At 43.6% G+C, this 16,667-nt stretch overlaps 1 long non-coding RNA gene across 2 annotated transcripts; it reads right to left on the reverse strand.

Moving 5' to 3' along the window:
- Positions 1-3,318: 3,318 nt before the first annotated feature.
- LOC135187917 (uncharacterized) lies at positions 3,319-15,433 on the reverse strand. 2 transcript variants are annotated; one of them, XR_010307493.1, is made up of 3 exons: positions 15,342-15,433; positions 12,633-12,696; positions 3,319-4,005 (listed from the first exon to the last, which is right to left on the reverse strand). It is a non-coding gene; the product is annotated as an uncharacterized LOC135187917 (long non-coding RNA). The 2 variants fall into 2 exon arrangements; XR_010307492.1 differs by having other exon boundaries at positions 3,319-4,136.
- Between the last annotated feature and the right edge of the window lie 1,234 nt (positions 15,434-16,667).

Raw genomic sequence — 16,667 nt, forward strand, 5'->3', positions numbered from 1 at the left:
AGAACTAGTACCCTCATTACTTTTCCTTGGTGATGCAAAACTTTGGCTGCTATGCAAAAAGTCCAAAATCTCAAATAAATGTATTTCTTGACATGCAAACTTCAAATGTAAGGGTCAAGTAACCAGGTAGATTCAAACTGCAGTGTATCTCATGCATGAACATGGAATAGATTGCACTTCCTTTCTTAAAAGAGCTATTATTAGAGCTGCAGCTCTTTGTGGGTAAGGGTGGCAGATGGTGCATAGGAGTGAGTGGTGAGCAATTTACAGTAAACAAATTCTTTATCTCTGACGGGTCATGGGGAGAACTAACATGGTCCCCAGTTCAATAAGGGGAAAAACAGTGGCATTCCAATCTACTAATCATGATGAAGCACATTTAGAAAGGAAAAAGAACAAAACCAATACAAAAATCTTTAGATTATCAAACTAAAAATCCTAAGGGCATTCCTTCTAGGGCTGGCAGCACCATGCAGTTTGTAAAGGTGCTCCAGGGGGTGCTCAGCCTCTACTCTTGAGAGCACTGTTGCAGGTTCAGCATCACTGAGATGGTCAAATTTAGTCCAGGTGTTTACTGACGTACCACAGCCCTAGAAAGTGACATTTCTACATGGGCTATTACAGAACCACAGAAACTCAGAGGTTGGAAGGGACCTCCAGAGATCATCAAGTCCATCAGGTTCAGAGGAGAGCAATGAAGCTGGGGAAGGGCCTAGAGAATAAATATTAGGAGTGACTGAGGGAGTTGGGGATGGGTAGTGTGAAAAAGAGGAGCCTGAGGGGAGACCTCATTGCTGTCTACAGCTACCTCAAGGGATATTGTGGAGAGGCTAATGCTGGTCTCTTCTCTAATTTGAGACAGAACGAGGGGATATGGCCTCAAGCTGAGGCTGGGGAGGTTTAGATTGGACATTAGGAAAAGGCTTTTCATGGAGAGAGTGGTCAGGGACTGGAATGAGCTGCCCAGGGAGGTGGAGGAGTCACCCAACCTGGATGCGTTTAAGGGTGTTTTGGATGTGGTGCTTTGGGATATTGTTTCAGGTGAATCTTGTAGAGTGGGGTTCTAGGTTGGACTTGGTGATTCTGAGGGGCTTTTCCAACCTGGATGTTTCTGTGATTCAAAACCCACCTGGATGCATTCCTGTGTGGCCTGCCCTAGGTGATCTTGCTTTGGCAGGGGGATTTGACTCAATGATCTCTGGAAGTCCCTTCCAATTTTTGGGTACAATGGCTGTGAATCTCTCACTGCCTCCTTAATGAATGATCAAGACTTCTTTGAAATATCCCAGGTTGGCTTCCTCAGAAATGGAAGTATCCAAGTTGCTCCTTAAAAGCTTTATTAAGGAAACTCTTCCATTTTCTATTGTGGCAAGTTGTTTACTGAATCTCAGTCAACTTTAATCAGGTTTAAATCCTGGGTTTTTTTTCTGTTTTGGAGAGGATGGTCATAGCACCCCTCTAAGTAAAGCTCTTCAAATGAACTCCTGGTCCTTTCTTTCCAGTTAGGGGTCATCCTTCAGTATGCAAATCAGTTCTGCTTCTCTCTCACCCATACACAAGTATTTCTGCCTCTTTCTCAACAGCCCGTGCCCCATGTCATAAAAGGAAAGGAGGAAATCTGAATTAACTCCTTATCAGAAGCTATCAGATGAACATATTAGTATTATTTATAATTGCTGCATTGTTGCCTAAGGAGCCAGCTGCCAAGGGAATTATTAAACCCACTGATTTTGACTTTTGTAGAGGATTTGAGAAAATTGCTTTTAAAGAAACCTCTTTCATTTTATCCACAAAGTAGGGGGCGAGGGGGAAGACTAAACTAGGCAGAACAAATAGAACTTCTCTAGATGTCTGATAGAAAATTCCCCAGGGTGGAAGCTTCAAATGGGTACAATAAATCTTGATTTTAGAGTTTTACTTCAAGGGAAGCAGGGTGATGGGTTTGAGCAAGCACCTTGCAGACAATACATCCATAACAGAGTATGAACAATAAAGAGAGAGATGGTATCCTAGTTGTTCAGGATGAATAATGAAATAATTGTCAGTCTAAATGTGCTAATTCAGCTCTGATCTATGTATGGCCAGCAAAATAAAACGGAGCATAGCATCATTCTTTAATGTCCTTCTTAGACTCTTGCCTATGCGTCTTAGACTTGTCTATGCATCTTCTATGCTGCCCTTTCTACACTCCCAGTGTACTACCTATTTGATTAAGTTACTTTCTATGTATTTATATATATAATATAGATCAGATTTATGCACATTTAGCTGCTTTCTACCTATTAGATTTAGTTACTTTCTGTCTATTTGATTTACTTACACATTTAGCTACTTTCTACCTATTTGATTTAGTTACTTCCTACCTATTTGATTTACTTAGATATTTAGCTACTTTCTACCTATTTGATTTAGTTTCTGCCTATTTGATTTAGCTACTTTCTGCCTATTGGATTTAGTTCCTGATTTAGCTACTTTCTGCCTATTGGATTCAGTTACTTTCTGCCTATTGGATTCAGTTACTTTCTACCTATTGGATTCAGTTACTTTCTACCTATTGGATTCAGTTACTTTCTACCTATTGGATTCAGTTACTTTCTACCTATTGGATTCAGTTACTTTCTACCTATTGGATTCAGTTACTTTCTACCTATTGGATTCAGTTACTTTCTACCTATTGGATTCAGTTACTTTCTACCTATTGGATTCAGTTACTTTCTACCTATTGGATTCAGTTACTTTCTACCTATTGGATTCAGTTACTTTCTACCTATTGGATTCAGTTACTTTCTACCTATTGGATTCAGTTACTTTCTACCTATTGGATTCAGTTACTTTCTACCTATTGGATTCAGTTACTTTCTACCTATTGGATTCAGTTACTTTCTACCTATTGGATTCAGTTACTTTCTACCTATTGGATTCAGTTACTTTCTACCTATTGGATTCAGTTACTTTCTACCTATTGGATTCAGTTACTTTCTACCTATTGGATTCAGTTACTTTCTACCTATTGGATTCAGTTACTTTCTACCTATTGGATTCAGTTACTTTCTACCTATTGGATTCAGTTACTTTCTACCTATTGGATTCAGTTACTTTCTACCTATTGGATTCAGTTACTTTCTACCTATTGGATTCAGTTACTTTCTACCTATTGGATTCAGTTACTTTCTACCTATTGGATTCAGTTACTTTCTACCTATTGGATTCAGTTACTTTCTACCTATTGGATTCAGATTTGAGTTTTTAGTTACTTTCTACATATATATATACATATTATATCTACACCTATTTAGATATTTTCTACATAATTTATTTACTTACATATTTAGTTACTTCCCTAAAGAATTATTTGAATGCCAAGTGCTAAAGAGGCTGTGCAAATAAAAAGGACATCGTGCTTGGACAAAATGCCAGCCTGGGAGGAAAAAAAAGGATAAGGGTGTGGTGGACAAAAAGCTTTAATAATAACTATGAAATAAATAAATAAATACCTAAATATTAAGGATAATAAAAATCTTGTTAGCTAGCAGAAGTCATTAAAGCAAACATTGATATCCTTTCTCCTTTTGCAAACTATCATAGTGTTAAAGATTCATATATTTGCCTTCTTATCCTTTTCATTATATTGGCACCTGCAAAACTGAATACAAAAATCTTTGTTCTGTATTATGAAGCATTAAGCAATAAAAGGATACGAACCTTCTCCATTCTCCTTTCCATAATTTACATAAAGAACATTTCCACCCAAAAGGTAAGTTCATATTGGTGCTGAGGTGGGTTGTAACAGAGCAACTGTGCTGAAGCATGAATAAAAAATGTCTGTGAAGACCACAGGTAAAGTATTAGTAGAAAATTATGTCTGAAACTTTCAAGAGTCTGCAGACTTCCTGAGATCAATTTCACTGTGCCCTGGTTTTGACTTATGTGATGCAAAAAACTCTTTGTAAGTGCTCTGAGATGGCTCCAGAAGTTTGCACCATTTAGAAGCTTTCCAGTCTTTAGCTGTAAAAGGTTTAACAGCAAAATTTGTCCTTGGTAGCTGAAGAGCTTCAAAGAACATCCTTCTGTGTGTGTGCTGAACTTTCTTGCCTCTTATCTATCCAAACTTCTTTATTTTTGTAAATTTTTTGAAGCTGAAACATGATTAAGAGAAGGAATTTAAATCCTTCATAAAGACAAATGTTAAATACTTCTCACTGTTCTCAGAATCTTCTTTCTATTAGCACAGTTATGATCTCTAATAGCTCAAAGCCAGATGTTTCCCAGTTGGATGGGGGTGGCCACAAAGCAGACTTTTATGTGCTTAATTAATCTTAAACAGGAAATTTCTGGATCTCGGTAGATGCTGAGAGAACTATTTCAGCATTTGAATCGTTTCAGTGATTTAATCTATTAAACAACCTCTCTTTAATACGCTCTTCCTCTATAATAGTTTACTTTGTTTTCATAGAACCATTCTCTTGCTTTCTGTAACAGGACCAGAGCAATATGTGAGTTACGTAGGTGCAATTTCTACCATCCCAAAGGAGTTTTACCTGTGTTGGACCAGGCCCAGCTCCTGGAGCTGGACACAGGTGTGGCCCAAGCAGAGCTGAGTACACAGGCACAATCCTTTCCCTGCTCCTGCTGGCCACACTGTTCCTTATGCAAGTCATAGAATCAACCAGGTTGGAGGAGACCTCCAAGCTCATCCAGTCCAACTTAGCACCTAGCCCTAGACAGTCAACCAGACCATGGCACTAAGTGCCTCATCCAGGCTTTTCTTCAACACCTCCAGGGACGGTGACTGCACCACCTCCCTGGGCAGCCCATTCCAATGCCAATCACTCTCTCTGCCAACAACTTCCTCAAAATAACCAGCCTAGACCTGCCCCGGCACAACTTGAGACTGTGTCCCCTTGTTCTGTTGTTGGTTGCCTGGGAGAAGAGCCCAACCCCACCTGGCTACAGCCTCCCTTCAGGTAGTTGTAGACAGCAATGAGCTCTGCCCTGAGCCTCCTCTGCTGCAGACTGCACACCCCCAGCTCCCTCAGCCTCTCCTCATAGGGTTTGTGCTCCAGGCCCCTCCACAGCTTCATCACCCTTTTCTGGACACCTTCCAGCACCTCATCATCTCTCTTGAATTGAGGAGACCAGAACTGGACACAGCACTCAAGGTGCGGCCTGAGCAGTGCTGAGCACAGGGGCAGAAGAACCTCCCTTGTCCTGCTGGCCACACTGCTCCTGAGCCAGCCCAGGATGCCATTGGCTCTCGTGGCCACCTGAGCACAGTGATGGCTCATTGACCTACTGTGGTGAATAGTCCTAAAGAGCATAAAATGGGCTGGAGCATGTCCTGTCCTACTTTACCTGCCTGTCTGCGTTGCAGCCAGAGGCGGGAGAACAGGAAGCGCAGACAGCCCAGTCCGGTTTAATCCGGTTGCCTGAGAGGGGTTTCCTAGGCCCACGCCCCTGTGGCGTGCAAGGCCTGTGCGCCCCCCGCTTCTGGACGCCAGCAGCCTGTGGGCTCTGCCATGCTGGGGTCTATTGGGGTGACTGTGTGGCCAGTGAGACCCTTAGCCTCGGCCATTGCCCTATAAAGGGGTGAACAGGTGAATAAGGAGCTTGCCTGCTCCTTCCTCCCTCGCTCACTCACCTGCCGCTCGCCTGCCTGTCCCCTCGGCCACAGCCCCCTCGGCCACAGCCCCCTCGGCCACAGCCCCCCTCGGCCACAGCTGATTCCACTTTGCAGCCCAGGTGGAACTCGCCACAGGACTTCTGTTAGTTATTTTCCTGCCTATGCCTTGGGCCACAGCCATTAGGACCAGTGAGTATTCTCAACTCTTTATTCCAGTTGCTAAAGGAGCTGATCAGCCTCACAAGCGGTGAATGAAGCCTCCAGACTCTATCAAGGACATCTCTAAACCTTTCAAAATTCCATTGCACAGAGACATTCTGTAACATAGTTCTGCTAACCACAGCCAGGAACTTGTGTGGAGAGCTGTAAATAAGTTTGGGGGAATTATTTGGTGTGTATTAACAAATTATTCAATAACTTTTGAATCAGCCTCATTGCCTTTCACCCCAAACTCAGATGCCAACTAGCCTCTTCATAACATCTATAGCCTCAGACCCTTTTTGGCTGGGCATCTTACCAGCCACTCTGCCCCAAGCCTGTAGCATTGCGTGGGCTTGTTCTGACCCAGTTTTGGGTTGCACACTACAAGAAAGACATTGAGGTGCTGGGTTGGGTCCAAAGAAGAGCAATGAAGGTGCTAAAGGATATAGAGAACAAGTCTTGTAAAGAGCAGCTGAGGGAACTGAGAGGGTTTAGCCTTGAAAAAAAGGAGTCTGAGGGGGGCTACAACTACCTGAGAGGAGGCTGTAGTGAGGTGAGTGTTAGCCTCTTCTCCCAAGTAACAAGCAACCGCAAGAGGAAAGAGCCTCAGCTTTCACTAAGGGAGGTTTCTATTGGATAGTCATAGAATCAACCAGGTTGGAAGAGACCTCCAAGATCATCCAGTCCAACCTTTCACCCAGCCCTGTCCAATCAACTAGACCATGGCACTAAGAGATGCCAACAAACCAAGATCCTTAAGTAACTTCCTCTAAAATGTGTCTTTTAAGCACTGAGCACATCAAGAAGCAACTCCTGGCTTTGTGTGCACAATGCTGTCCTGCATTTCAGAATCTGAAGTTGCACAAACCCTTCTAATACCTTCTGACAGCATAATGATTTCCCTGGCAAACACATTCCTGGGCTGCTTACCCTCTCAGCAGCACTGAAGAGGAGATTGTTTCTGCTGCACCTCTCAGCTTCTAGTTTGTTGGAAAGTGAGAAATTTGTCTGCTCAATTTGGACAGATGATTGTAGAGGAGGCTCAGGGCAGACCTCATTGCTGTCTGTAACTACCTGAAGGGAGGTTATAGCCAGGTGGGGTTGGTCTCTTCTCCCAAGAAACCAGCGACAGAACAAGGGGACACAGTCTCAAGTTGTGCCAGGGGAAGTCTAGGCTGGATGTTAGGAGGAGGTTGTTGGCAGAGAGAGTGATTGGCATTGGAATGGGCTGCCCAGGGAGGTGGTGGAATTGCTGTCCCTGGAGGTGCTCAAGCAAAGCCTGGCTGAGGCACTTAGTGCCATTGTCTGGTTGATTGGATAGGGCTGGGTGCTAGGTTGGACTGGATGATCTTGGAGTTCTCTTCCAACCTGGTTGATTGTACGATCGCTGCTAAGCAGCACTCAGGCTGTGGCAGGAATAACTGGCAGCACAGCTTTTGCTGCTAGGTTCCCATGTTTCGAGGTGTTGAGAAGTCTTTGAGTAAGAGAAAGGGCCTATAAAAAAGTAAAATCCATTTACAAATCTCCTTAAACACTGAAAACTTAAATTCTCTACGAGAAAAACGAAGGCCACATATTAGAAGACTGCCTGTGGGGTTAATGGTTTCTTTTTCTCCTGGGCATTATGGAAACTTGCAGCATCTCTTCAGCCTGTGCACTGCAAGTCCTTTTAATGTGATTGCTCTTATCTCCCCCACATGGCAGCAGCAGCAGCAAGGGTTTTTAAATGCATGCCCATTACTGGCCTTACATAGTGATTTCTTTGAATGTCTGACTCTTTTCCTGGAGAGTCACTGCACTCAACCAAAACACACATACAGAAATTCCTGTTGCTCCAGCTCGCCACTGTTGTGCTCCTTCTGCATCTGCTAATACTTTGTAATGCCTCTGAAACAGCACAAATGGCCCAGTTCATCAAAGCATAGCAGGTGCTGGAAAAACAAAACCCAAACCAACTCCAGAGCTCAATTACAGTGACCTAAGCAGCCTCCTACTACATAGTTCCTGCATTAAGCTGTAACTTGGGGGGGGAAAAAAAAAAATCATTCCTGCTGAGTTACAATGTGCTTAGTTTTGATTATGATTTTTTAAATCTCTCACTTGTCAGAAAAAAACCCAAAACCAAACCAAACCAAAAAAAAAAAAAACAAAACCACCAAATACATGATGTGGATGGTGGAATATAATGGGAATTGAATTTGTAAACCAACTCTATCTGTCAGAGTGTTCTTGCTAAATGCTGCAGGGAGTGAGAGACTCAGCATGTGGTTAACCAAAACTGCTTTAGGAAGGAAAAAAAGGGGGAGGGAAGAAAACCCAAACAACCAACCCCAACCAAAAAACAACCAATCAAAAAAACACCCCAAAGAAACAAACCAAAACCCATACTCCTCCCCCCACAAAAAAACCAACCAAACAAAACCATCCAAAACCAAACCAAACAACAACAACAAAACCCCACCAGAACTGAACTGAACCAAACCACTCAGGGAAATGAGGGAGAGCAAAATATTTCTGACATCTTCTTGTGGTAGGCCTGATAGGCCCAAAATAGGCTTATGTATGTGTAGTGGCTTGCCCAGGCATGGTTTTCTCCTGTGGTAAGCAAGGTACACACACATTTAGCATGTGGCTGCCTTGTGCAAAGCCTGTGCTTTGCCCACATTTGGGTAAAGGAAGCCTATGGCTTCACCTAATATGGTCAAGCTTGGATAACTGCATCATGTCACCTCATGTAGAATCCTGGTCTTACAGTGTAAAGCATTTCACTCTCTCTTCTGAGGCTTTCCAAAGTGCCACTAGCTCTCACCTTCCTATTAATTTGTCACCTATTTATTCATTGGTCATCTCCTTACCTTCAAACAGTTAAGTGTATCTGCCAAACACAGCCGTACAACAAGAAGCAGTCTTTTAAATCAATCTTACACAATTAACAATAAATTCAAGACTGAAACAGAGTAGATTGAAAGAACACCCTGGAGATTGAAATGGGACAAATGCATTGGCAGAAGTCCAATGTAAATGCCCATAAGATCAATTTAGAGGACACTGGTACATGCACAGGAAGATTTACAACGCCTGCAATGTGCTGTGGCATAATGAATAAAGAGGTAAAAATCAAAGGTATTAAAGAAGAGCCACTTTGGAAATAAACTGTGTAATATGCTGGAAATGAGAGATCCCACATCCAAGCACACATACAACAAAGATAAAGTGAGGGCAAAATTCACACTGCATCTGACCTCTAAGCCCCATTGAAATTCCTACTAGACAAACCCAGTTCTAAATATCTTCATTCTGTCTCTGCATAGTTTCATTTAAGCTCTTTGGGTTCTATTTTTCCTACTTCCCTGTTTATAAACCTCCTTTTTCCATTAAAAAAAAATAATTGGTTACAGATGTTTTGACCAGCAGTGCCACAGAACTGTCCATTAGACATCTTCCTCCGTGGTACCACGCTTGTTGCAAACACTGTAGTATTCCAGGTGTTACCAAATGCCACTCAGTTGTAAGCCAGTCCTTTAACTAATGGCAGTCCCATGTCACAGAGTGTCAGGGGCTGGAAAGGGGAAAAGGTCAGGGGCTGGCAAGGACCTTGAAAGATCATCCAGACCAATCCCCCTGCCAGAGCAGGATCACCTAGAGCAGACCTCACAGGAATATATGCAGGCAGGTTTTGAATATCTCCCTCCAGAGAGGCAGACTCCACAACCCTCCTGGGCAGCCTGTTTCAGTGTTCTGTCACCCTCACAGTGTGATGTGGTCTGCTCTGCTTATGCTGCACAGGGTTTGTTGCAGATTAAGTCAAAGCTACTACACTTTATAGACATTCTCACTCTGGTTTGCTGCCTGCAGAGAAAAAGATTAATCTTTCTTTTCTAGACTCCCACTTTTCTTGAGGGAACAGATAATGCAGCCTGTCTCAGCTGAAAGAAGGAAATCCAGTTGTCAGACCTCTCAATATTTCTATGCTTGACTTGCACCATTAACCCATTTCACAGTCTTTTTGGGCTCCAAATTTGCAGCGTGCTGCTGTACTTCTTACCTCCCCCATGCAAGTTATAATCATTAGAGACTCGCAGCATCCCTCAGCCCACTGTGTATTAGAATCAGAATTAATTGGGTTGGAAAAGGCCTTTGAGTCCATCCCATCACCTACCACCTTCTAATTAACTAACCCATGGCACTAAGTGTCTCACCCAGCCTCCTCTTAAACACCTCCAGGGATGGTGACTCCACCACCTCCCTGGGCAGCCCATTCCAATGCCAATCACTCTTACTGTGAAGAACTTCCTCCTAACATCCAGCCTGAACCTCCCCTAGCACTGCTTGTGGCTGTGCCCTCTTGTTCTGTCACAGGTTGCTTAGGAGAAGAGACCAGCACTGAACACCAGGTAAGAAAGAGGCTTCTCTTTCACAGGCTGTTGCACTCAGACACCACAGTAGAAGACATGTAAATGCAGGCTAATACTTTGTGCTTCTTCCCTTTGTATTACTTTACCAGGCTCCACCAGGTGAGTATTCCACGTGGTCTTTCAGCATATGTGACATTGTACCTCTACCAAGTTCTAAAAGTCCTTTTTGCTGTGTGCACACTGATAGGAAACACTACAGCAGTCACTGAATGCTTGCCACAACACTCTGAAAGCAATTTTCACAGCAAGAGAACACAACCCAGCTATCTGCCTGGGAAGCACACACTGGAGCAGACACCTACCCCTCTTCAGTTTCATTGCACAGTCAGATCACCTCGCTAGGCCACCATCGAGAGGTTGTCAAGTACACCAGCTTGTTAAATTCACTATCCCACTCCACCACACTGCTCTAGTTAATTATTTCACTCATCAGTCAGAATACAAGTATATCTGCCATTGAAATCACCACCACTAGCTGCTACCAGCTCCATGCTGGGATTCCACCAAAGCTATATGGAGTAGTGCCTGGGCTGGACCTCATGAACTTGATCTTATGCAACTTGATATTTTAAAATGGGCCAGAATGACCCCAAATAATTTTAATCCTGCATCAATAAAGTTAATGGCAATCTTGGACTGTTGTCAGAGTTCTTTTTGTATTTGTCTGTTCAGTATAATCATAGAATGGCTTGAATTGGAATGATCACCAGAGGTCCAAGCCCCTTACAGTCAGCAGAGACATCCTTCACTAGATGGGATTGCCCAGAGTCCTTTCCAGCCTCGCCTTGAATATTTCCAAGCCTCAAATACATCCCTGGGCAACCTGTTCCAGTGTTTCACTATCCTTGTGGTAAAGAACTTCCTCCTAATGTCCAATCCAAATATTCTCTTCTCTAATTTCAAACCCTTGCCTCTCATGATATCACTGCAGGTCCTTACAAACAGCCTCTTCAGCCCTCAGGTGCTGGCAGGCTGCTATTAGGTGCCTTCTCTTCTCCAGACTGAACAATGTCAGCTCCCTCCACTTGTCCTTGTAGCAAAAGTCCTCCAAAACCCTGATCATTTTTGTGGTCCTCCTTTGGACACATTCCATTAGGTCCATGTCCTAGATGTGTTGAGGGCCCCAGAGCTGGATGCAGTACTCCAGGTGAGGTCTCATCAGAGTAAAGTGGCAGAATCACCCCTCTGGATCTGCTGGCCATGCCGCTTTGGATGCAGCCCAGGATGCCATTGGCCTTCTGGGCAGCAAGTGCACTCCGATAGCTCCTAATCCACCAGAACTCCCAAGTCCTTTCTGCAGGGCTGCTTTCTGTCACCTCATCCTTCAGTCTGTATTGGTAATGGGGATTGGTCCTGCCCAGGTGCAGCACCTTGCATTTGGTCTTGTTGAACCTTGTGAGTTTCATCCATGCTCACCATTTCAGCTTGTCCAGGTTCTTCTGGACAGTATCTATTTTACTGACTGAAGAGAGTGATTTGCCATTGGAGTGGGCTGCCCAGAGAGGTGGTGGAGTCACCATCCTTGGAGGTGTTCAAGCAAAGACTGGATGAGGCATTTAGTGCCATGATCTGGTTGACTGGATAGGGCTGAGTGCTAGGTTGGACTGGATGAGCTTGGAGGTCTTCTCCAACCTGGTTGATTCTATGATTCTTCACCATCATATTAATTCTAATCACAATTTCATAGATTAGCACTTTTTAAGAAGCAACCTCCCCACTTTTCTTTTTTTTAGTGTCCACTAATATAATTTTTTTAGTATATATTACTTGTGATCAAGTAGAGCTTTTTTTTTGTGTAGGCAGAACTTATTCAGAGCGTTTTGCACTGAGGACAGAGACGAGGTCATTGAAGCAGCATAAACTAATCCAAGAAGTCAGAAATGAGAGGAAAATGCTTGTGATGACCTTTCACTTTGTGCAATAATTTATCTAAAACAAATGTTCCTTTAATTTGCTTTATAATGGTAATCACAGGAAATGACTCCCTGGCTCTCAGAGGTTTATCTGAAGCAATTAAACATTTTTCTAGCCCAGAATTCCTTTTCCCATTGATGAGAAGTTTCAGTTCACTTCAGCTGGAAATGCAGTTCTAGAAGGTCAAAAAATAAACTCCTGCCACTTCTTTCACCTTCCATTAAAGATGTATCAAACTACCCATGAACATTCATACTGTATATCATTGAACATGAATGGGCTCAATGGCCTGTACAGAACAAGGGTATTGAGCAACCCATTAGACATGCTGACAAAAGTGCAATATTTGGGTCATATCGTGCAGCATAAAAATAATTACTTCAAAGTTACCCTAAAAGATACAACTTACTTAAAACTACAGGCAACTTTTGTACCTCATAACTTATTTGTTCTAACAGAGAAGAATATTTGTGCTGGCTTACCAGGACATTAAAAAGCAGCTTTGAGGTCTGACAGCACTGGACAGTCACAAGTTGTGTTCAGAGTCTAAAAAGGAGAGTGAACACAACAAGTACTCTTTGGCTTTGCTTAATTTTGCACTTCCCTCCCCCGCCCCCCTTCTTATTTTCTAGTCAAGAACAATAAATTGAACATTTAAAACCTTCAATATAGCCTTGGATATTATTTTTTAATTGCAGATTAATTAGCAACCTATGAGGAGAGGCTGAGGGAGCTGGAGGTGTGCAGACCTCATTGCTGTCTACAACTACCTGAAGGGAGGCTGTAGCCAGGTGGGGTTGGGCTCTTCTCCCAGGCAAGCAGCAACAGAACAAGGGGACACAGTCTCAAGTTGTGCCAGAGGAGGTCAAGGCTGGATGTTAGGAGGAAGTTGTTGGCAGAGAGAGTGATTGGCATTGGAATGGGCTGCCCAGGGAGGTGGTGGAGTCACTGTCCCTGGAGGTGTTCAAGCAAAGCCTGGATGAGGCACTTAGTGCCATGGTCCGGTTGATTGGCTAGGGCTGGGTGCTAGGTTGGACTGGATGATCTTGGGGGTCTCTTCCAACCTGTTTGAATCTATGATTCTAACCTGATATCAACAAAAATCTCTTTTCTCATCATGCATGACAGAAATGCCCCGGAGGGTGGTGGAGTCACCCACCCTGGATGTGGCGCTTAGGGATATGGTGTAAGGTGAATCCTGTAGAGTGGGGTTCTAGGCTGGACCTGGTGATCCTGAGGGGCTTTTCCAACCTGGATGTTTCTGTGATTCAGTGAAATGTTGTCATGGTAAAAACTGCAAAAAAGCAGCCAATAAATATTCTCCATTATAATCAGGTTCAGATAAGGTTTAGGGTATGAGCATCCCTCACTAAACAAGAATTTTGTTTTTAAGAAACTCTTACATGTCAAAATACCTCAACTCTACTAATCTGACTGTTAAAAGACATACCTGAATGAATGAAAGCAAAGCAGGAAATCTCATTAAATGTTCCCAGCAGCTTCAAACCATTATGAATTTTCCAGTGGAGCATCCGATAATTCTATTAGCTTTCCCATAATGTAGTCAAATGTCTCTCATTACAACTAATTGAGAAAGTACAACAGATCACCCAGTCTCACTGCTTTATGAAAAAGCAAACCCTGTTAGGCCAGCTCTGCTAGCAGCTGGACACATTGATGTACACCAAAAGTTACAAACGTAGAATTGTTTAGTTTGGAAAAGGCCTCTAAGATCACCAAGTCTAAGCTCTGACCCAGCACTGCCAAGTCCACCACTAAACCATGTCCCTAAGCACCACATCTACATTCTAGGAGTGTGGCCAGCTGGTCAAGAGAGGTGATTCTTCCCTTTTGCTCTTGTGAGAGCTCACCTCCAATATTGCATCCAGTTCTGGCATTCCTACTGTAGGGACACAGCTGCTGGAATGGGTTCAGAGGAGGACCACAAAGATGACTGATGGGTTGGAACACCTCTGCTATGATGATAGGCTGAGGGAGCTGAGGTTGTTCAGCCTAGAGAAAACTCCAGGGGGATCTTAGAGCTGCCTTCCAATACTTGAAGAGATCCTACAGAAAGGCTGGAGTAGGACTTTTCATAACTGTGTCTTGCAATAGGACAAAGGGGAATAGTTTTAAGCTGTTGCAGAGTAGTTTTAGACTGGATCTTACAAAGAAGTTCTTCAGTATGAGGGTGGTGAGACTCTGAATTAAGTTGCCCAAGGAGGTTGTAGATGTCTCCTCCCTGGAGGTGTTCAAGGCCAGACTGGATGAGGCCTTGAGCAATTGAATCTAGTTGAGAGGTGTCCCTGTCCGTGGTGGGGAGGTTGGAGATGATCCCTAAGGTCCATTCCAACTTGGCCTATTCTATGATTCTATTATTCTATGACACATATTCTCTTGAATACCTCCAGGGATGGTGCCTTCACCATTTCCACATGGCAACATTGACTTTCCTGCAGGTCAGAATTCCTTTATCAGTTACTTCATCCTATGTCAGCTTCCAAAACTGACCTATGAAAAGTTGTGTGAGGTTCTTTGATCACAATCACCAGTATTTTTATTTACCAAGTCTAAATAGGTTGCTAATTTTCTGTGTCAAACTCAGAAGCTTTCCTGGTACTCTTGAGACCTAACCTATTCTGACCTTCAGGGCCATAGTTCTGGGGACAGTCTCAGCAGCTTTACATTAACGTTTCTTGGATATAATGTGCAGACAAAAGGACAGGACATAACTGGAGCTACAGTCTTTACTACTGGCAGCTAGGAAGAAATCCAGATGAAACTTGTAGGGTTGGCAGTCAGGGAGGTTTCCCCCCATGAGAACAATAAAGTCCACATTATTAGTAGTAGATTTACCCAGTCAAGTAGAGCCCTCTATAGCTAAGTGCATCAGGCACTGATGTGGTAAGACAGGCAGAGCACACAGAGCCTACTGTGCCAATTTGGGCAGAACTGCTTTTCAAGCCTGGGCAAAGGGCAACTCTCAGTGTCGACAGTGTGAAATCACCTCAGATATATGATGCTTGCTTGGAGGCATAAAATTAATGTCCATTAGATTCTGAACTCCTGTATGGCCCTTGGCAACTTACTTTTTCCAAAGTTAGAACACAACAAAGAGCGAGCTGAGATAATAAAAGGAAATGCACTTTTAACATACCCATTATGTCTTCACTCAGGGGTTCTGAACTTACCACTGCTGAAAACAGGATGAAAGAGGGAAGATGCAGCTCTAAGTGAGATTCAATTATTCATGATAGCATTTGGAGTCACAAGCATGACACCAAAAGCCTACAACCAGAAACAGCGTGCAATTACTGCTCTAGGTCTGTTTCGACACCACCTCCTATACATCACCCATGTGCTTCAGGGCTGGAGGCCAGGAGAAGCATATGCTTTCTATTGCCTTACACACTTGTGCCCCAGACTGGAGACCTGGGTGGTTGCTGCACTCAGCTATCTGGTGGTGAAGTTGTAGGATGGTTCAGATTGGAAGCGACCTCATAGATCATCCAGTCCCAACCACGCACCAAAGGCAAGGACACCTCTCACTAGAACAGTTCACTCAAGACCTCATCCAACCTGGCCTTAAACACCTCCAGGGAGGGAGCAGACACAACCTCCCTGGGCAACCTGTGCCAGTGTCTCACCACCCTCACTGGAAAGAACTTCTTCCTAACATCTAGTCAGAATCCCCCCTCTTCCAGCTTAAACCCTTTCGTCCTCATCCTGTCATTCCAAGACCTTGTCTATAGTCACTTCCCTATCCCTCCCTTCAGATACTGGGAGGCCACTCCAAGGTCTCCTCAAAGCCTTCTCTTTTCCAGGCTGAAGAGCCCCATAGAAGAGCTGCTGCAGCCCTCTGAGCATTTTCATGGCCCTCCTCTGGACTGGTTCTAGTAGTTCCATGTCCTTCTTGTGTTGGGGGCTCCAGAACTGCACACAGTACTCCAAGGCAGGGTCTCATGAGTCCCTCCCTTCAAGCCCAGAGCAGCAAACAGCATCCATGGTTCAGTGCCCCAGTAGAGCACTTCTGTCCTTGCCCAAAGAAGAAAGTACAGATGGTGAATTGAAAACAAACAAACTGATTAGGAGGACATCTCTGTGCAGCTAAGCCTGGATGTATTTCAGAGCCTTGGTAAAGGCCTTGTAGAAACTTTGCTTTCCCATTTGAAACAGGCTCCTGTCTAAGAAGCACAAGGCTATATTAATAGGGGTGCCTGTAGAAATATCAATAACAATAATGTTGATAAAGGAGACAGCTCTGTAATGAATATGATAACGATTAATTTTTCAGAACTTTCAAAGGGCCCTTTCAGATCACTGTCCTTATGCATTCCAAATGCTGCACATCTGCCAGCATTGATTTTTTTATATATATAACTTGGATCTTTTGAGATATTTATGGCTTAAATCTTCAGCAGGCACAAAATACGCACAGAAAAGGGAGCACAGGGGACAGTAGTGATACGTTTGAAAGGGGCTGCATGGAAAGAGATATAATTATTAAGGGAGTGGCA

Source organism: Pogoniulus pusillus, chromosome 28, assembly GCF_015220805.1.
Source record: "Pogoniulus pusillus isolate bPogPus1 chromosome 28, bPogPus1.pri, whole genome shotgun sequence".
In the NCBI taxonomy this organism is placed as follows: Eukaryota; Metazoa; Chordata; class Aves; order Piciformes; family Lybiidae; genus Pogoniulus; species Pogoniulus pusillus.